Genomic DNA, 22,421 nt, shown 5'->3' on the forward strand with positions numbered 1-22,421 from the left:
GTGCCCAGCCTCTCTTAAACCAATTTCTAGTGTGCAAAAATGGTAAACTCCTCATACTAAATTTCTTTTCCTGATTTTCTTTTTTCATTCAAGAGAGATCTATGGGTTGGCTAAAGAGCTTGCTTAGTAAACTGAAGATCCTGGATTTCAGTTTGGTAGGGCTTTCTATAGGCTTTGTAATTTTTACAAGTGTAGCTCTATCTTTGTTGCATACAGTTTAAGGAATTCGTTCTTGATGACATCTGTGTTATTCATTTGTTATATGCTGTGGAAAACTAAAAAGCCTGAGGACTAGTACATCAATTTAGTTTTTGAGGGTGGCAGGAAGTCTTTAAGGAAGAAAGGAGGAAAGACTGGATGGAATATGCTACATGATGGAAGCCGCATGAACAATCATTCCCTACATGGCATGACTAAAGCACTGTCAATTATTTATTGGGAACAAAAAAATTTTAGAATTTTCAGGTCTGGTGCGGTGGCTCATGCCTGTAATCCCAGCACTTTGGGAGGCCGAGGCTGGTGGATCACTTGAGGTCAGGAGTTCGTGACCAGCCTGGCCAACATGGTGAAACCTGTCTCTACTAAAAATACAAAAATTAGCCAGGCATGGTGGTGGGCACCTGTAATCCCAAGCTACTCAGGAGGCTGAGGCAGGAGAATCACTTGAACCCAGGAGGCAGAGGTTGCAGTGAGCCGAGATGGCAGCCCCTGCACTCCAGCCTGGGAGCAAGACTCTGTCTCAAAAAAAAAAAAAAAAAAAAAATTAGTGTTTTCATCTGATGACAATTTCCTTGTCCTATAGAATAAGATTACCAATGATTTCTTTTGCAATCATTGAATATTTTGTCTTTTATCTATGACTTTACCATTTGAGAACACGCAATAAGAACTCCAGTAGTTACTGGAAATCAATTTTGTATGATTTTCAATTACAAAATTTCAATTTTGTATGATCTCCACAAAAATTGTTTGTTGTTGTTGTTGTTGTTTTTTTTTTTTGAGACGGAGTTTCGCTCTTGTTCCCCAGCCTGGAGTGCAATGGCGCGATCTCAGCTCAACCAACCTCTGCCTCCCGGATTCAAAGTGATTCTCCTGTCTCAGCCTCCCAAGTAGCTGGGATTACAGGTGCCCACGACCATACCCAGTTAATTTTTTTTTTTCTGTTTTTAGTAGAGACGGGGTTTTGCCATGTTGGTCAGGCTAGTCTCGAATTCTTGTCCTCAGGTGATCCACCTGCCTCGGTCTCCCAAAGTGCTCGGATTACAGGTGTGAGCCACTGCACCCGCCTCCACTTTCTTTTCTCCACTTTCACGGAAGTCAATAGAATGGAGCTGGACACTGGAGAAGTTGAGAGGTCTGCAGGAGCTGCTGGAACCAGAAAGCAAAACTCTTTTCCTCCTGCAAAGTCTCTCCAGCACCCACAACTGACAAAATTCAGTGCCAGCAGGCACAAGAAAAAAAAATTAAAGGGCCCAGATCCCATTTCAAAAAGCAGTCTAAAAGGATGAATTGCAGGTTGAAACGTAAAAAAAGCAATCATGGGCACAGATGGCTCCATAATGAGCAAGATCGCAGAGCAGTGCCCCCAAACAGTATCTTCCAACTCATAACACACTGAAAACTGCTAAGTAGGTACCATCAATTATGCACTTTTAAATAGTGAGTGATCCATATATGTGCTGTTGTCTTTTTCTTCTGTTCTTTTTGGGTTTTTTGTTTTTTGTTTTTGAGAGACAGAGTCTTGCTCTGTCACCCAGGCAGGAGTGCAGTGGCAGGATCTCACCTCACTGCAACCTCCGCCTTTCTGATTCAAGCGATTATCCTGCCTCGACTTCCCAAGTAGCTGGAATTACAGGCACCCGCCACCATGGCCAGCTAATTTTTTATTTTTCTTAGCAGAGACGGGGTTTCACTATGTTTTAGCCAGGCTGGTCTTGAACTCCTGAGCTCAGGTGATCGACCTGCTTCGGCCTCCCAAAGTGCTGGGATTACGGGGCTGAACCACTGCACCCCGCTTGTTCTTTTGTGTGGTTTTTGTTTTTGTTGTTGTTGTTTGTTTGTTTGTTTTGAGACAGAGTTTTGCTCTCGCCGTCCAGGCTGGAGTGCAATGGCACAGTCTCGGCTCACTGCAACCGCCACATCCTGGGTTAAAGCAGTTCTCCTGCTTCAGGCTCCCAAGTAGCTGGGATTACAGGTGCCTGCCACCAGGCCTGGTTGATTTTTGTATTTTTAGTAGAGATGGGGTTTCACCGTGTTGGCCAGGCTGGTGTGGAACTCCTGACCTCAAATGATTCGCCTGCCCCGGCCTCCCAAAGTGCTGGGATTACAGGCATGAGCCACTGCGCCCAGCTTCTTCTGTTCTTTTCAACGCACTTTAGATATTTCTGGATGATTGGTTTATCCTTTCCTCCTCTAGTTCTCTTTTTTTCAGGCTAAGCCACATATATGTCCTTTAAAGTTGCCAATCTGACCTGAAACACCACATGTAGTTTTTGTATACTTTATCGTCAAACACATTTACTTCATATTTAAATTATTTCCTATTAACATAATTTTGATTTCCAAAACCTCTTTTTTGGTTTTTCGTTTTGTTTTGTTTTTGTGGGTTTTTTTTTTTTTTTTTTTTTTTTTTTTTTTTTTTTTTTTTTTTTTTTTTTTTGAGACAGAGTTTTGCTCTTGTTGTCCAGGCTGGAGTACAATGGCGCGATCTCGGCTCACCGCAACCTTCGCCTCCCGGATTTAAGTGATTCTCCTGCCTCGGCCTCCTGAGTAGCTGGGATTACAGGCATGTGCCACCGTGCCTGGCTAATTTTGTATTTTTAGTAGAGATGGGGTTTCTCTATGTTGGTCAGTTTGGTCTCAAACTCCTGACCTCAGGTGATCCGCCTACCTCAGCCTCCAAATCTGCTGGGATTACAGGCGTGAGCCACCGCGCCCGTGCTTTTTTTTTTTTTTTTTTTTTTTTGGTTTTATGAAAGCTTTTCTTCATTGGATCCTAGTCCTTGTTATTGGATACAGTATTGTTTCTCTCCCTTCTGAAGATATTAGTGAGATATGATATAATATGATATATGGTATAAAGTTTTTGCTGCAGTCTGTGTCCTTAAATTGTATTTTTAAAATCTCTTTTTATATCCTTCCTCCCTCCCTCCATCTCTCTCTCTCCCCCACCTCTCTCTCTGTACATATTTGGTGATCCTTGCACTATACACATTGTATTAGTTTGTTATCACTGCCATAACAAAGTACCACAGATTGTGTGATTTAAACAACAGACATTTATTTTCTTACATTTCTGGAGGCTAGAGGTCAGAAATTATGGTGTCAACAGGATTTGTTTGTTTGTTTATTTTATGCTTCTCTCCCTGGTTTGCAGATAGCCATCTCCTCCACGTCCTCACATCCTCTTCCTTCTGGGTGTGTCTGTGTCCTAATCTTTTCTTTCAAAGACATGTCATACTGCATTATGGTCAATTCTAAACACCTCATTCAAAGGCCCCATCTCCAAAGATAGTCACATTCTCAATTAGTATGTGTTAGGACTTCAAAATATGAATTTGGTAAAGAGGGGAGGACACATATTAATCTTTGACACATATATTTAAGAATAGGAGACTAAAATGCTGATTGAGGCTGGGCATGGTGGCTCAAGCCTGTAATCCCAACACTTGAGAGGCCAAGGTGGGTATATCACTTGAGGCCAGGAGTTTGAGACCAGCCTGGCCAACATGGAGAAATTCCACCCCTACTAAAAAAAAAAAAAAAAAAAAAAAAAAAAATAGCCGGTTGTGGTGTCACGTGCCTGTAATCCCAGCTACTCAGAAAGCTGAGGCAGGAGAATTGCTTGAACCCCGGGAGGTGGAGGTTGCAGTGAGCTGAGATCCTGCCACTGCACTCCAGCCTGGGCGACAGAGTGAGACTCTGTCTCAAAAAATAAAATAAAATAAAATAAAATGCTGATTGAGAAGACAATGTAGTCATATTGTTCCTATCATTCCCACTAAACACAGTTAAAAACCCTGGACATCATATGTAAAACAAACATAAGAAGACTTCGAAAAATGGAGAGAAGGCAAATTGGTGGGAGAACTTTCGACCTGAGGAAAGACACGTTGGTAAATTTCTTAATTTTTTTTTTTTAATTTCATGTATCCTGGACTGAGTGCTGGAGAAGCCAACAACCCATCAACACAGACAAAAAAGCCACAGGAAAAGCAAGCTTTCTCTAGCCAAATGACAAGAAAAAGAGCAGCGTAGCAAGACAAAACTTACAGACAATAATTCTCTATTCCAACAGCACACTACAGAAAACGCTGAACTCCAATATCCCTACTCCCTCATTCCCCACCTGAAAGGCCCAGTCGGGAGCCCAAACTCTCACCTTTGGCCAGCAGCTGAGGTGGTTTCAGAGAAGGCCAATTGTGGAACTGAGATCTTTAACCTCATTTGGTAATATCACTGCCCACCTTCACACTTGCTAACCCCAGCCTGATTGGAAGCTCAGAGCACTTGAGTGTGGTTCTTAAAGAGAAAAATAACTTTTGATTTATATGGCTGGGACACCATGGTTGGGAGAAACCTCCACTATCAGGAGACAGTAAGTAATCAGTAAGGATCAGTAAGAGGGTTGGGCAGATTTCCAGAAATCAACTTCCAGTCAACCCGGAGATCATAGTCCTAAAAATGAATTGGAGACAAAATAAGGTAAAGTTCCATTGCTTTGTAGGATGTTGTACACCTTTCAAATTTGTTAGTCTCCTCCAGGCTAGTGAACCTCCATATTACTCACTTAATAGAATCGTCTTCTAAATATCCTGCTATAAATTTCCTCCATATTCTGAAACAGAGCAAGGGGCTATATAACTCTAAATTTCCTCAAAATGGCATTAAAACGAGATCTATTTTCACTCTCCTATTCACTACATGTACACAAACCCCACCAATACCTGAAATTTTGGGGGCTGGCTTTCACAAGGTAAGTTATATTCTTTGGCTTTTCCCAATTCTGGCTTAAGGTGAAACTTTCCTTGTGTATCACACTAGTCCTTCTGTTATTTGGTTTTCAGAATTTTGCTACTGCTTTCTATTTTCCCATTATTGTCCTTTTGTACTTATGAATGGCTCTCTCTCCTTTTTTCTTTTTTCTTTCTTTCTTTCTTTTCTTCCTTCCTTCTCTTTCTTCTCTCTCTCTCTCTCTCTGAATTTTTGGCTAGAAAGATATCGGATGCCTGTCTTCAATACGCGATTATTGTAAACAGGTCTATTTCTAACTTACTATGATTTTTCATAATGCTTGATATTCAGAGGATTAACAAAATAATACAGTAGGCAATGAAAAGGATGCTATCCTTTATGCTCAGATTAAAATCCTAAAGGGACTCCAGCCTCCACCTAGAATATAGAAAGTTGGAAAGAATATTGCTCCTAATCTAACAATGAAAAAGTCCGCATAGGCCGGGGGCGGTGGATCACGCCCGTAATCCCAGCATTTTGGGAGGCTGAGGTGGGCGAATCACCTATTACCTGACGTCAAGAGTTTGAGACCAGCTTGACTAACATGGTGAAACCCTGTCTCTACTAAAAATACAACAACAACAAAAAAAACTAGCAGGGCATGGTGGCGCATGCCTGTAATCGCAGCTACTCGGGAGGCTGAGACAGGAGAATTGCTTCAACCCGGCAGGTGGAAGTTTCAGTGAGCCGAGATGGAGCCATTGCACTCCAGCTTGGGCGATAAGAGTGAAACTCCATCTCGAAAAAAAAAAAAAAAGAAAAGAAAAAAGAAAGAAAAAGTCCAGATAGTCTAGAGAAGCATAATTTTCCTTGAACCCACGAAAAAGTTAAGGTCTCAGAGCAACCACGTAGCCTGAAATCTATGGAAAAATAGGTGCTTCCAAGTAGAAATGAGAAATGAATACTGGCTCAACCATAGCAATAGGATGATGATGAGGACTCCATGCGAGAGGGTAAGAAAAATTCAGCAAAAATTCAATATTTTATGACTTGCTGAATTTAGTCTAAGTGTTCATGTCTAAGAAGGAAATTCTAGAACCCCTAGGATCAAGTACTCAAGAAGAGTTTTCACACTTTTGCAGGCTTTTCTTCACAATTCTCATAGTACTGCTGTCCTCCATGTTGCAGGAGAATTGTTTCCAGGACCCGCAAGAATACCAAAATCCACTGATGCTCAAGTCCCTTACATAAAATAACCTATGCACATCTTCCTGTATACTTTAAATCATCTCTAGATTATTTATAATACCGAATATAATGTAAATCCTATGTAAATTGTTGCTATACTGTATTTTTTTATTGTTGCATTGTTTTCATTTTTTTCAAATATTTTTGATCCTTGGTTGGTTGAGTCTACAGATGTAGAACCCGTGCTCATAAGAAATGATGGAGCAGGGCAAGAGATCAGAGAAAGCCCCTTTCAGTGGAACAGGACTGAGAGAATAGCCTGTCCCTAAAGAAAGAAAGCTTAAGCACTTAGGGAGTAGCAGCAAACATGGTTATATCCAGAGAGCAGAAAATTCACAGGAGCTGAAGAAAGTAAAAAAGAATGAAAATTTCTACTTCAAGGGAGTATTAGGTACAGAATATCAGAGAATGTCAACTTCTGGGAGCAGGCAGAATGACCTCAAAGACCCTGATCACAGAGTCTGCCTGTCTTAGTCTATTTTGGGTTGCTATAACAGAATACCTAAGCTTACGTAATTTATAAAGAAAAGAGTCTTATTTGGCTTATGATTCTGGTGGCGGGAAGGTTCAACCACATGATCATCTCAGCAGACATAGAAAAACATTCAATAACATTCAACACCCATTTATGATTTTTAAAAAATTAGTAAACTGGGAATAGAGAGGAGCTTCTTCAACTTGATAAAAAGCATCTGCAAAAAAAATGTAATATCATACTTAATGGTGAAAGACTGAATGACTTCTCAAGATAGGGAATGTCTGACAAGAATATCTGCTCTTACCACTCTTTTTTTTTTTTTTTTTTTTTTTTTTTTGAGACAGAGTCTCACTCTGTTGCCCAGGCTAGAGTGTAGTGGCACGATCTGGGCTTACTGCAAACTCCGCCTCCCGGGTTCACGCCATTCTCCTGCCTCAGCCTCCGGATTAGCTGGGACTACAGGCGCCCGCCACAACGCGCGGCTACCGGCTAATTTTTTTGTATTTTTAGTAGAGACGGGGTTTCTAGTAGAGACGGGGTTTCACTGTACTAGCCAGGATGGTCTAGATCTCCTGACCTCGTGATCCACCCGCCTCGGCCTCCCAAAGTGCTGGGATTACAGGCGTGAGCCACCGCGCCCGGCCTCTTACCACTCTTATTCAACATTGTTTTAGAAGTCCTATTTAATGTAATTACACAAGACAAATAAATAAAAACACACAGATTAGATTGTAAAGGAAGAAATAAAACTCTAGTCATAGGCAACATGATTGTCTATACAGAGAATGCAAAATAATCTAAAATAAAAAATAAATATAACCTAAAATAAATAAAAATAAATAAATATAACCTAAAAATAAAATATCTGAAATAGAATAATAAAAGAATATAGTAAGACTGTGAGATAAAAGGTAAATAAATAAAAATCTATTGTATTTCTATGTACAGAGGTACCTCCACTTACGGTGGGGCTACATTCCAACGAACCTATTTCAAGTTAAGAATATAAATCAAGGCCGGGCGCGGTGGCTCACGCCTGTAATCCCAGCACTGTAGGAGGCCGAGACGGGCGGATCACGAGGTCAGGAGATCGAGACCATCCTGGCTAACACGGTGAGACCCCCATCTCTACTAAAAATACAAAAGAATTAGCCGGGCATTGTGGCGGGCGCCTGTATTCCAGCTACTCCGGAGGCTGAGCCAGGAGAATGGCGTGAACCCGGGAGGCGGAGCTTGCAGTGAGCCGAGATCACACCGCTGCACTCTACCCCAGCCTGGACGACTGAGCGAGTCTCCGTCTCCAAAAAAAAAAAAAAGAATATAAGTCAAAAATGCATTTAGTACCTCCCCCCTAAAAAAACCCATCACAAAGTTTAGAAAATTTAAGGCAAACCATGGTAAGTCAGTTACTGTATTAGAAATGAACAATTAGGGCCCGGTGCCATGGCTCACGCTCACGCCTGTAATCCTGGCTAGATCACCTGAGATCAGGAGTTTGAGACCAGCCTGGCCAACATGGCAAAACCCCGTCTCTACCAAAAATGCAAAAAAATTAGCCAGGCGTGGTGGCAGGCGCCTGTAATCCCACCTACTCGGGAGGCTGAGGCAGGAGAATCGCTTGAACCCGGGAGGCGGAGGCTGCAGTGAGCTGAGATTGCGCCATTGCACTCCAGCCTGGGCAACAGAGCGAGACTCTGTCTCAAAAAAAAAAAAGTCTGATTATTGTAGTTTGCTCAGAAAATATAGGAGCTCTCAGAACTCAATAATAAGAAAACCAAACAATAACGAATATTTAAGCACACACTTTGCCAAAGATTATATATGGCCAACAGATAAACACATATACTTTATGAAAATATACTTTAATCTTTAGGGAAATGCAAATCAAAATCACAGTAAGATACTAATATATTTTTGCTAGAATGGCTAAAAAATTAAAAGATAATTTAAAACAAGCATTGGTGAGAATGAGGGGGAACATAAACTCTAATATATGGTTCCTGGGAATTTAAAACGGTATGAATTGTTGCTGGAAATTTAAGACAGTATGACTGCTTTGGAAAGCAAGTCAGCAGTTTCTCATGAAACTTGTAATACAAAAGTGATAAACACTACATGAAGGTCCAATATCACTGTGAAGAAGGACAGGAGAGAATTCTAAAAATAGCAGGGCTCAAACAACAATTGGTTGCAGTCATCGGATGCAAGGATAGTCTCTCACTAAGTATATACAGCAGTCGGATTACACATATTTTTCTTTTATAAAACTATAACCACACCGAGGATCATTTCCTTTCATTTTCCTGTCAAGATTGATTTAGGTTAGCCAATTATCTCCTGCTTGTTGAAATAAATTTAGAAGCACATTATTTACTTATTGATGCTTTCCTATAATGTCTTAGCTGAACATGTCTAGTCTGAAAGACTATTTGCATTCGACAATCTTGCTCGCATTTGGGATAATTTCTCCTACTTGAGTCTGATTTTTGTAAGGAATATTGAGAGCCTTAATAGTGGAGTTGGGCTTCTCTGAGTCCCGCTTTCTGGCAACAAAAAAAAGCAGTGCTTGTGGGATTCGCTTTTGCCTGCATCAGAGCCAAAGAGAACCTAAACGCAAAATATTTCACAATTTCCCTTCTTTTGGAACTGAATCGCCTGCAGAATTCAGGTCTCTTTAGGTAGAACATCCACTTAGGCTCTCCTCTTCCCACAATTCCTTTTTTTTGAGACAGTCTCACTCTGTCGCCCAGGCTGGAGTGCGGTGGTGCGATCTCAGTTCACTGCAACCTCCGCCTCCCTGGTTCCGGCGATTCTCATGTCTCAGCCTCCGGAGTAGCTGGGCTTACAGGCGTGCACCGCCACACTCCGCTGATTTTTTTTTTTTCTTTTCTTTTTTTGAGACGGAGTCTCGCTCTTGTCGCTCGGGCTGGAGTGCAATGGTGCGATCTCGGCTCACTGCAACCTCCACCTCCCGAGTTCAAGCGATTCTCCTGCCTCAGCCTCCCGAGTAGCTGGGATTACAGGCGCCCGTCACCACCCTTGGCTAATTTTTGTATTATTAGTAGAGACAGGGTTTCGTTATATTGGCCAGACTGGTCTTGAACTCCTGACCTCAAGTGATCCGCTCGCCTCAGCCTCCCAAAGTGCTAGGATTACAGGCTTGTCAATGTACTTGAATACATCCCACAGTGATAGGAATGTATTCAAGACTTGAATACACTGTGCTGTTAGGCCATAGGAATTGTGGGAAGAGGCGTCTCCTACTTAATACTGCTCACCGAAGCAATTTCGTTGAAGATTAAAAAAAAAAAGTAGTGTTGGGCAGAATATTGTTTAATAACCTTCGTTATTATCTGAAGCGTTTACACTCAAAGTGAGAGGGTTGTCATATTAGTTTTTATGTAAGCATACCTGGCTTCCAACTCTGCGGCAGAAATCGCAAACGTCAAAATACACACCAACGCTTACCGGGAGTGGGGCTCAGAACCCACGCGGACACCTGTCCATTGGATCTTAAGTCCAACGTCTTAACCACTCAGCCATCCCGGTGATAACAGCCAATTTTGTTGTCAACGTTTACTAGGCTAGAATTTGTAGTTTCTGGAAGATTATGAGTAATTTTATATCCGCGAAAACTAGGACCATGTTTAAAAGAGTGTACAAAGTTAATAAATCTTTCTAATATTGCTTGGAAATAAACAAATGAAAAGATATATTTCCAAAAGTATGACTTAATCACTAATTTGCGACAGGCATTATGCTAGGTGTTAGGGAAAGACGAACCATCCCTGATTCCTTGGACTTCCATTAAAATGAGGCGTGTTGAGGGAAATCCACGCCTGTCAATGCTGGGATCAGAGCTGAATCCTAAAGATTCAGCAACCTCCGCCTCCCGGGTTCAGGCGATTGCTGGGTGTAGGAAAGAACATGTCAGAGAAAAGAGTCTCCCATACATTGACATACAGAAGAGTTTTTAATTATTCTATTGTTGTGATTTTTTTAAACATGGACTATACAGTATAATCATCTGTGGATTTTGTAAAATATACTTATTTAGATAGTTTAAATTCCTACATATGACGGACAAAAAAATAATAGAAACATGTAGAAAAATAGCTTTATTATCTAGGGGACAGAATAACATTAAACAAACAAACAAAACTAAAAACACAAACAATAGGCCGAGCGTGGTGGCTCACGGCTGTAATGCCAGCACTTTGGGAGCCCGAGGAGGGCGGCTCACCTGAGGTCAGGAGTTCGAGGCCAGTCTGGTCAAGATGGCGAAACCCCGTATCTACTAAAAAATACAAAAATTAGCCGAGGGTGGTGGCATGCGCCTGTAACCCCAGCTACTCGGGAGGCTGAGGCAGGAGAATCGCTTGAACCTGTGAGGCGGAGGTTGCAGTGAGCCGAGATCGTGCCACTGCATTCCAGCCTGAGCAACAGAGCAAGACTCCGTCTCAAAAAAAAAAAAAAAAAAACACACACACACAAACAGTAAAGCAAAACACTGATATAGTCTGCTGCACCCAAATCAAAGAAAGCCACAATGGAACAGTAAATAGACAAATACAACCAAAGTAGAAGATACTTGAAATATTTACAAATGAAAATAACTTAATCTACATAATATAGTAAGAAGCCATTAAAATCAGCAAGATCAAACAGCAAGCTCAATAGAAAATGTGTAAAGAAGGTGGGCGCGGTGTCTCAAGCCTGTAATCCTAGCACTTCGGGAGACCGAAGCTGGCGGATCACCAGGTCAGGAGTTTGAGACCAGCCTGGCCAATACGGTGAAAACCCGTTTCCACTAAAAATACAAAAATTAGCAGGGCGTGGTGGCAGGCGCCTGTAGTCTCAGCTGCTAGGGAGGCTAAGGCAGCAGAATCGCTTGAACCCAGGAGGTAGAGGTTGCAGTGAGCCGAGATTGTGCCACTGCACTCCAGTCTCGGTGACAGAGCAGGACTCTGTCTCAAAAAAAAAAAAAAAGAAAAGAAAATATATAAAGAATAGGGACAGGGTCCTCATCAAACCCATGATAAGAAGAACCTGAAAAGATTAACATTTTAAATATTTAATATTACTATCAATATAAAATGCAAGATAAAATAAGTTATAACTCAACCTATATTGCATTGGAAGAATTAGAAAGCTTGATGTGTCCATTATTGCAGAAATGGGAATATGGAAGCCCTCATATCCTGCTGGTGGAAGTTTACATTAATGTAGCCATTTTGGAAAGCAGTCTAATACTTTTTACTCAAGTTGAGATTGACACACTCAATGACCTAGGTATTCGGCTCCTAGGTGTATATTCCCCCTCATGTCACAAAGATATATATTGTATCATATGTGGATGTTAATTGCCTCACTATTTTTCCTCTTCCAGAATCAGATTCAGCCTTGAAGCCAACATTGAACAGTAGATACGTGAAGTGTGGTAAACACATAATATTAAATATTATGCAACTATGAGATGTACTAGAGTATATGTAAATGTACCAATCTTTTTTTTTTTTTTTTGAGATGGAGTCTCACTCTGTCACCCAGGCTGGAATGCAATGGCATGATCTTGGCTCACTGCAACCTCCACCTCCCTGGTTCAAGGAATTCCCCCGCCTCAGTCTCCCGAGTAGCTGGGATTACAGGCACACGCCACCATGCCTGGCTAATTTTTTTTTGCATTTTTAGTAGAGATGGAGTTTCACCATGTTGGCCAGGCTGGTCTCGAGCTCCTGACCTTGTGATCTGCCTGCCTTGGCCTCCCAAAGTGCTGGGATTACAGGCCTGAGCCATAGCGCCTGGCCGCATGTACCAATCTTAAAAAGAAATTTTTTTTTAAAAGATACTTAACACAATAAGATTTTCCCTTCTATTAGCACTAATCATTCTGCTCTCTGGCATTCAAAATCTTGCTACTTGCTACTGCTCATCATTTTCTTATCTTTTTGTCCCTGTGTATTTATGTCTTTAAACACCCTTAATGCTTTGTGTAAGTGTAGTTTGGAATAAAGAGAAAGCAAAAGCTGTGCTTAATTTGCCATCATTATAATTAGGTCTATCTGTGACTTACTATGATTTTTTATCACCATGGAATCCTAAGGATTGGTAAAATAGTGTGTGGTGATATCCACTTGTGGTGATAGGGAACCATCATTTTATTGGGATCAAATACCAAAGAGTCTAGAAAATAAAATTTTACGTCAAATTTTCTTGTCTCTCATTTCACCACTTCAGTCTATTGAGGTTAAGCTGAAAGAACAAATATCACATCCAGGACAGAACCTCATTTGCAAGCTGCTTGCTATTTTTCTGACCACTTTCCCTAAGTTCTGACAAATGCTGGCTCAGTTACTACTATTCTGCCTTCCTTACCGCTCCAACTTTTCAGAATATAGAGCTAAAAGCCAGATCCACATGAGCTGCCCTAGAAAGACACAAATGCCTTTATATCCTGGGCATTTTCTATTCCTGGGGTTCTGGACTCAAGACCTTCTCAGGCCATCTGAATCCCTGGCCTACTCCTTGTTGGCTGAAGCTGGCAGCTTTCCACATTTTTCACAGCTTCCATGCTAGTCTCAGAAATCAGCTGTTAATTCGGTATTCTGAATGTTTGGCAATTGTAAGCACTTGGGCTTTGTGGAGGGCCCTTTATGGAAGCCAGAAAAAAATGAGGAAATGTTAGCCAGACCCCAGAACCCTGTAGTCTGCTGGAGCAGGCAACCAGATGATAACAATTGTAAAATAATTCAGTGGTCTCTCTATTATGAAATTTAAAAAGCAGCATAAATGGATCAGTCCTTGGTTTATTTTGGATCTCCTGCAGAGCAAAACCATGACCTTCTGCATATAACACACAGTGATAATCACTACACTAACACAAAATGTCATAGCTGAGGACAGGTACAAATGCTAGAAAAAAAATGGCTACAGTAAAATCCAAGGATAGTCTCACTACAAGATAAAGTAAGGAGAGTATTTCAAGTGCTAAACAATTTTATATGCATCTCAATTGGCACAAGTTTGAAAGACCCATCAATTACAATACACTGAAAAAAGGTAAGTTTAGATATCTAAAACTGAACTCTTGATTGTTACTTGTTCTCATTCATTCATTCACTAAAGGAATGTTAATTAATTCTCTACTAAAAGTCCTAAGCCAGAGACTATTAAGTAGCTGGGAATAAAGCAGTGGACACGACAGACAAAATATCCTTTTCCTCATGGAATTTATGTTTTAATTCCTATCAAATAGCTGTTGATGATCAAATATGCTATCTTTTGACGAAAATTTTTACCATAGTTAGCAGAACTCTTTATCACTTCTTTAGGATTTATAAAATCTAGCCTACTAGATGCTTTTCACTATGCTAAGGATGAGATAATTATGGATGAGGAAGCTTATCCTCATGTTCATATATATATATGTATATAAAACAGCAAAAAATAAGTAGTGTGAGAAGCATATATACATATGTGTAAATATACATATGTATTTATTACCAATTACCATGTATGATATATAGATATTTGCTCATTGGTAACTGATCCTAATGAATACGGTTGTTCTGTCTTGATTTTAAACTTCCCCTTACATACCCAAGCTATTTATTTCTTGTTATACGCCTTTGCATGAACACTGCGTCTGCCTTTTGTTTCAAACCTCAAGAAAGAGTCTCATTTAGGAGTAAGCGGGACTTTGAATGAATCTCACTGACAGGCTGCTAGCATGAAGAAAAAAATACTCGAGGTCACCAATATCCTGCTTAATTTTCAGTCATCGAGAAATGAACATTAGAGCGTCTTATGAGAGCAGAGAGCAGAGAACATACCAAAAAAAAAAAAAAAAAAATGAATTGAAATAAAATTTCCCGGGAGACTGCCTGATATTTCCCCGCCCTGTGCTTCTGAAGGAATTGAAGCTTCAGGAGAAGCATTTGCTTGATTTCGAGTTGTCGGGTTTTAAACTATGGATTCTAAGAATTAGAAAGTGTAGGGGAAAATATTATCCCTCTGCCAAAGATATACCCTGACGGAACGGATAAATTTAAAGTTCATTTTAACTAATTCAAAAGTGAAAAATACTCTCACTAAGTAAGTTTCCGTAGTGTAGTGGTTATCACGTTCGCCTAACACGCGAAAGGCCCCCGGTTCGAAACCGGGCGGAAACAGAGCTTAGTTTCGTTTTTTGGTTTTTTTTTTTTTTTTTTTTTTCTTCTCTTGAGAAGGAGTCTCACTCTGTCTCCAGGCTGGAGTGCAGTGGCGCGATCCCGGCTCACTGCAACCTCCCACTCCCTGGTTCAAGCGATTCTTCTGCCTCAACCTCCCTAGTAGCTGGGATTAGAGGTACGCACCACCACGCCCAGCTAATTTTTGTATTTTTAGTAGAGACGGAGTTTCACCATGTTGGCCAGGATAGTCTCGAGCTCCTGACCTCGTGATCCACCCGCCTCGGCCTCCCAAAGTGCCGGGATTACAGGCCTGAGCCAGCGCGCCCGGCCCATAGTTGTTTTGTGAAATTCTGAATCTGTTTATTTATATATATATGTGTGTGTGTGTGTGTGTGTGTGTATACACACACACTATATATATGTTTTATATATATATAAACGTTATATATATAAACATTAGTTATATGTATATAAACATTATATATATATAATTTTTTTTTGAGACGGAGTTTCGCTCTTGTTGCCCAGGCTGGAGAGCAATGGCACGATCTCGGCTCACTACAACCTCCACCTCCCGGGTTCAAGCGATTCTCCTGCCTCAGCCTCCCTAGTAGCTGGGATTACAGGCATGCGCCACCACGCCCGGCTATTTTGTATTTTTAGTAGAGGCGAGGTTTCTCCATGTTGGTCAGGCTGGTCTTGAACTCCGTACCTCGGGTGATCCGCCCACCTCGGCCTTCCAAAGTGCTGGGATTACAGGCGTGAGCCACCGCGTCCGGCCCAGAACTGGTTTTCAATCAGTTCAATCTTTCAGTAACAATCGCTTCTGTGAACACACTTTTGAAAACCAATCAGTGTCTGCTCCTGGCTTCCGAAAGTGAGCTGATCAGGGATGGACTCACTCCAATAAACATACCTATGAGTGCCGACCAAACAATGGCAGTCTCTGACAAGTAACGATGCTCCCATAGATTATATCAACCTAATGAAAAAAAGATCAGCCATCTGTTCTGTTTTCAGGGACTGTGTTTTACAATATAGCTCTCCCTTGAATGAGCTTTGATTTTGTCTTTTTAAAGAATTGAGCGGTGGTTTCGTCATCCTTTGAAAATGACCCTTTGTCAGATCTGAAATGTCTAAGTTTCGTTTCTTGCTGGGATTATTTTTACCATTTATTTTTCACATCTGTAATTCTGTGTATTCTATAAAATGATATAATCTTTACAACCACTTTGTTTTGCTGTAAATGTAGACCTTGGCAGGCTTTTGCTCCTTTATATATGTTTATCAGTCAGACTGGGCAAACAAAATCCCAATGTTTGAAAACACACTCTAATGGCGAGTCTTCAACAGTCACTCCACAAATATTTACCGAATGCCTACTCTGTCTTCAGAGCCATTCTGAGACCTGGTGATCTGGAAGAAAAAAGAAAAAAATTATGTCCTCAAAGACGAAAATTCTGATGAGAACAGACTGAGAATTTAATATGAAAAAAAGGAAAGCAAAATATGTATGCATTGTTTCCCATTGTGATTATCTTAATAAAAAATATCAATTTCAACAGTGTCCAAAGATAGCTCCAGGGGTGAGCAGACCATCAGGTAGAGGAAGCACGTGACAGGCACAAGCAGACTCCATAGGCTGGATCCTGAGAAAGGGACCAAAAAAACATGGAGTTCAGATGGACAGCGGGCATCAGACGCACATCCAACCCCAGTGCTACCCCCCTCTCTAACACCCTCATTTTCTTCACTAAAATTTCTGTCTTAGGGCGTCATGTCACTTGTTCCATAAGATTTTCTTTTTTCTTTCCCAAGCTCCTTTAGAGGAGTGCAAGACTGAAATGGGTAGGTGTGACTGCTGAAGAAGAAATGACATCATTGAATTCCGACTTTAAATTGAAGAGGCTGTTATTTCCGATGTATAGCTGGATGTGAAGTGACTGCGGCAAAATTGGAGACAGAAGGTAAGAACCCTTGTGGCCCGTACGGGGATCGAACCCGCGACCTTGGCGTTATTAGCACCACGCTCTAACCAACTGAGCTAACCGGCCACCTGAAAACAGTTGTTCTTTTAATTTTAAAAAAGCAAAATGTTTGTTGTTTTTGTGTTTCTTTAAAACTAAAGGAAATTCTTTTCCTCTCCTCAAAGGGATGTCTTTTAAAATAATTTTAATTGCGACTACGTAATATTGTTTCTTCAAACTTCTGTTGGTGTTTTGCATTTTCCCTTCCTGCACTCCCGCAGGGAAGAAGGAAAACAAAAACAAAAACAAGGACAAGGCCAGAAACTCTACCTCCAGCAGAAAGGAACTTCTCCTCTCCCGTGGGAAATGAGATTTTCTCAAACTCACTTATTCCGCCCGGAGAAAATACTACAGAGAACCATTCACGAGAGGGGCTTCCTTCCTTCTGACCTTGGGAAGGGTCCAGAGACCCGGGGGACGATCTGGAAGCAGAAGCTGGTCGTTCTGAGTTTTCCATCCAAATGGTTTGCTTATGAAATTGACTCACCACGCGGAATGGCTGGTGGATTTGGATCGCGGCATGAGGAATCCGCTCCATAATGGAAGGAAGAAAATCTCCGGCAGCTATGCCTCGCGGGTTCATAAGGACTGAAGAGTTACTCCTTCTCTCTGGCCCCCTCAAAACGCCTGGTGGTATGTCTGTTGCTCCACTACGCGTTATTATAATTAACTGCTTGTGTTACTCTTTGTGCTGTCTTGCTCTTCATTCCCCTGGTACCTCGGGTGCCCGCACAGCATGGTAGGCTGCTCAATAGTTTAATGAATGGGGAAAAGGTGTGCAGAGGTCATTTCTGCTGATTATCAAGACTTCAATTCTTCGAAGTGGAGCACGAGGATCCTCTAGGCGGCAGGCAAATGTCATCAGGTGTCTCAACGTCTTCCCCCCAAAAAACAATATTTTCAACAGAAATCAATTTACCTCCTCATTGGTGGTGGAATGGGAAGATGGTGGAGAAAGCTGTCCTTTAATAACAGCTCGGAGGTCTCCGTTCTCCAACAAAGGACTTTGTGCATACCTTTTCTCTCCCAGTTCCCGCCGCTATGGCTGTTGGAAGACTAAGGACTTCCACTCAGCCGGGCTTCGGCGCCTCTTCCTGTCCGGGCGCGGCTACGGTTCCTGGTACACATTCGCAGCGCCTCGGGCAGCCTAAGGGTTCTCAAGTTCAACAAGGTCAGCACCCAGTTCTTTTCAGACAGGGAACACACTGGCGATGCAAACAGGGTTGAGGTGGTTCAGGTATGCATGTGTTGAAACAGACAAGTCTGCGTCCTAGAGCCCTAGCAAAGATCCCGAACAGGCAGCCCTTTTTCCTGGACAATTTCCCAGGAATTAAGTCTGGCTCAGCTCTAGTTTGGTGTCCGGCTCTAGTTTGGTGCCCAGCAAATCAATTTCGAGAGGAAAGAGGAATTCAGACCATTTCTGGAGTGACAATGGTATCCACGAGCGAGTGCTCTAAATTTTCGGGCCACTTGGAGGTTTCTCGGATTTCTATTTTGAGGACAAAGATGATAACGCTAGCCTCCATGACCCTGCTGAATATCTAGGAAAACCCAAGAATTCGAGGGAGGCCGTGTTGTAATATCTGGTGTGAGTGGCCCTCTTTGGATTTGGAGGCTGTTTCCAATAGACACAAGATAAAAACTGAAGATTTAACAGAGCTTAGTCGTTAGCCAAGCTGGGCCCTTAGGCTTCAAAATATTGTTATCCACCGTCCTCCCCAATTTTTTAAAACTATGTCCCCCCATACACATTTTTGACAAATTAATATGTATCTTAAGATTAAGCAGATGTTTTTCTTTGTATTATAATTATTGACATTTTTAAAAATTGAAGTGTTGCATCATTCTTGAATACGTTGAAGATTATAAATTTTGAATAATGTAATAGTTTTATGCTTAAAATTATTTTAAGTTTTCCATAGCCTACTTACCTGCAACAACAACAAAAATATATATGTACATTATAATCAATTTGGGGGATGGCACAGGCTTTTTTTTTTTTTTTTTTTTAGACAGAGTCTCGCTCTGTCGTCCAGGCTGGAGTCCAATGACGCGATCTCAGCCCACTGCAACCTCTGCCTCCCGGGTTCAAGCGATTCTCCTGCCTCAGCCTCCTGAGTAGTTGGGATTACAGGTGCGCGCCACCATGCCCGACTAATTTTTGTATTTTTAATACAGACAGGGTTTCACTATGTTGGTCAGGCTGGTCTCGAACTCCTGACCTCGTGATCCACTCGCCTCAGCCTCCCAAAGTGCTGGGATTACAGGCGTGAGCCACTGCGCCTGGCCGGCTTTCATTTTTATGAGTTCCTCTGCATTGAATTATCATTAAAATTATTACTTATATACAATCAAACATAACAATAAGAATATTATGAATTTGGAAACTAATCAGTGAGTATAAAGGTGAAAGTAATTGGATATTTATCGAAATTACACGATTGGGCTTTTATAATTAGTTCGTGTAATTGTTGATAAATGTACACATTGCCATGATAAGTCATTTCAACATTAGTTTTATGCCCAATTTATAACTACTGAGAAAATGCATTTTAGTATACAAATAAATGAAAATAGATCAGATTTTGTTACACAAATGTCTCAGAATTATTTAACAGTAAGTTATTTGCCAAAAATCACATAGTAACCCACAATAAATAATTACATTTTACACTCTATGCTAGTTGAGAACTTGACTAGATTCTCCCTTAATTTGTTTAAACCAAATAATTGGAAACTTCCTGACTTGCTAAAGGATAGTTACTTAGCAATTAGAACAATTCAATTACCCGGGAAAGACTCTTCCCACCCAGGTCTTTCCAATCGTCCCTGTGTTGAAGCCCAGAGTGTTTTGCACTTTGAGCTAAAGAACCTTGGTCATATTGAGAAGAGTGAGAGAAACACGGGGTTTTTTTTGTTTGTTTGTTTGTTTTTGTTGTTGTTTGTTTTGTTTTTGAATATAAGAAAGGCCATTGAGAAAATGCACACCTTGATATCAGGAGTGTTCTCAGACAGATCAATTTTAGAAAAAAATCTATATGGTGCTTGATGATAGCGCAGTGGTGCCATCTCGGCTCACTGCATCTTCCGCCTCTCGGGTTCAAGCAATTCTCCTGCCTCAACCTCCTGAGTAGCTGGGATTACAGGCACGCCCTACCACGCCTGGCTAAATTTTTTTTTGTATTTTTTGTAGAGATGGGGTTTCACCATGTTCGTCAGGCTGATCTCGAACTCCTGGCCTTGTGATCCTCCCGCCTCGGCCTCCCAAAGTGCCGGGATTACAGGCGTGAGCCACCGTGCCCGGCCGGATCTTGCACTTTTTAAAATTAGGTCCTCTTGTGTTCCCAAGGGTAAAATTACCCTAATTTGATAACTGCTGCAGTAGACCACTGGACCTCATTCTCTGAAAAGATACCCACCATCTATCATGTCCCACTACTTTGTGGTACCCATACTCCTTAAGGACAGGTATTATTGAGTGTTTAAGTAATTTCAGCATGGTACTTGGTTAATAAGTAGCCAAGGCATATGAAAGTCACCCCGTTATTGCCTTTGGAAATCAGAATTGAAACATGTTTGAATTTGTGCCTCTGTAATCAGTGGAGAGAACGGGACAGATGTAACTAAACTCCGAGTAACACTAGAAGTGGAGAGAGCGGGACAGATGTAACTAAACTCTGAGTAACACTAGGAAATATATTAAGCATGCGCATTAACAGGGTAAAAGAAACCTGCTATATGAACTACATATATGTAGGATTTCGGTCAGGGTGGTGGGAGAAGTTATAAGAGAAAATTATAGGAAAAACGCAAACCTTCTTGGAACGCCAGGAGGTTTTGTAAAAGCTTTAGGAAAGGCTTATGGCTGAAGGCAGCCTGATCCTCTTACCTTGAGCTAATAGTATAAAGCAAATAACAAGGAGATGTAAAGAAACTGATCTAGATAAGTTAGTTTACTTAGGCCTCCAACCCTGGCCTTTAATCACCCGCAGTACTGCTCTCTCCAGGGAGGGTGACCATATTAATTAGCCACAAGTGTGTTGACTCAAAGCCTTTGCCATTAAATCTGTACTGAATAAATGCCCGCAGGGCCAGCTTGTCAGGGCCGGGCTGCGTAATCTTTAGAACACCCTCCTCTGTGTGTGCAAGCAGGATGCAACAACTCCTTCTGTGAACGCCCGGTCCCCTAGCCTGCTCTTTCTTTGGATATCTGTGTCTGAGTGCATTTTTTCATCCGATGTTCGGTCAGGGTCTGCGGGTCGGACCCGGAACATATACAGTGTTATGTGAAAAGGCTTTTCATGATATCCCAAATCATTTCGAATTTGTGAGAAAAAAACAAAAGTCTTACTTCTGAGCACCTTTGTGAGCGTCTGCCCTGCCATGAAAATAAGTTTCAGTTAGAAGCAAGAAAATGGAGCTCACTTCTAGCTAAACATTTTAAAAGAAAAAGGACAGTAATGCATGTCAGTTGATTTAGGACTATATATATATATATATATATATATATATATATATATATATATATATTTTGAGATGCAGTCTCACTCACTGGCAATCCAGTCGCCAGACTGGAGTGCAGTTGCATGATCTCGGCTCACTGCAACCTCCGCCTCCCGGGTTCAAGTAATTCTCCTGCCTCAGCCTCCCGAGTAGCTGGGACTACAGGCGCACACCACCACGCCCAGCTATTTTTTGTATTTTTAGTAGAGACGGGGTTTCACCATGTTGGCCAAGATGGTCTCGATCTCTTGACCTCGTGATCTACCCACCTCCGCCTTCCAAAGTGCTGGGATTAAAGGCACGAGCCACCACGCCTGGCGAGTCAACTATATTTTTAAAAAACCAGATTAATCAATAATGAAATTTTCACATATACAGCATAGACCTGAAACAAACATATGACTGACTCAGAACAGAAAGGCATTTAAAGACCTATTCTATCCTCACTGGGCATTCACTCCACGGCCCCAGTACGCTACCCGTCATTACCACCTGCACACCTGGACCTATCTCAACCTCACAGTCTCTCCCAGACAGAAGCTAACCTAGCAGAGACGTCATGAGAGTTCCAAGGTTCATTTTGGGGAGCCTTGATTCCTTTTCAGGTCACTTGTAGGCACTAGAAAGATGCAGACCAGAAACAGCGAGATAACCAGGAGTTTCTTGAATTCAAATTCCTTCCACTAGTGCCTGAGGTTCTGGAGAAGAAGGCAACAGCTTCATAGCAAAAGGGAGTGACTAAGAAAGTGGCCCCAAGGAGAGGGCAGGAGATCTCTGAAAAAAGTTAAACTCCCAAAGGAAAAGGCAAGGATGGAGGGAAGATATGGGAAATATCTTTTGGACAGTGTCACTTTAAACAGATGGGTCTCCTTTCTCTGTGTAGCGCCAGGAAGTCCAGACGCTTGAGACAGAGTGAAGGGCTGAGAGGAAATCAAGATCACGTGGAAACTCGCTCACACAAATCAAAAGATGCCCTTAGTTATCAGGTGGATTTCGCAAATTGTTTATAACGGTTGATTGAAGTTCATGAAAGCGCGCTGA

At 41.5% G+C, this 22,421-nt stretch overlaps 3 non-coding genes across 3 annotated transcripts; 1 reads left to right on the forward strand and 2 right to left on the reverse strand.

Annotated features, from left to right (window-relative positions):
• Positions 1-10,144: 10,144 nt before the first annotated feature.
• On the reverse strand, positions 10,145-10,228 carry TRNAL-UAA (transfer RNA leucine (anticodon UAA)). The gene has a single exon. It is a non-coding gene; the product is annotated as a tRNA-Leu (tRNA).
• A 4,549-nt stretch (positions 10,229-14,777) lies between these two features.
• Positions 14,778-14,850, forward strand: TRNAV-AAC (transfer RNA valine (anticodon AAC)). Its single transcript has one exon. It is a non-coding gene; the product is annotated as a tRNA-Val (tRNA).
• Positions 14,851-16,830: 1,980 nt separating this feature from the next.
• On the reverse strand, positions 16,831-16,904 carry TRNAI-AAU (transfer RNA isoleucine (anticodon AAU)). The gene has a single exon. It is a non-coding gene; the product is annotated as a tRNA-Ile (tRNA).
• Between the last annotated feature and the right edge of the window lie 5,517 nt (positions 16,905-22,421).

This window comes from Pan paniscus, chromosome 5 (genome assembly GCF_029289425.2).
Source record: "Pan paniscus chromosome 5, NHGRI_mPanPan1-v2.0_pri, whole genome shotgun sequence".
Lineage (NCBI taxonomy): Eukaryota > Metazoa > Chordata > Mammalia > Primates > Hominidae > Pan > Pan paniscus.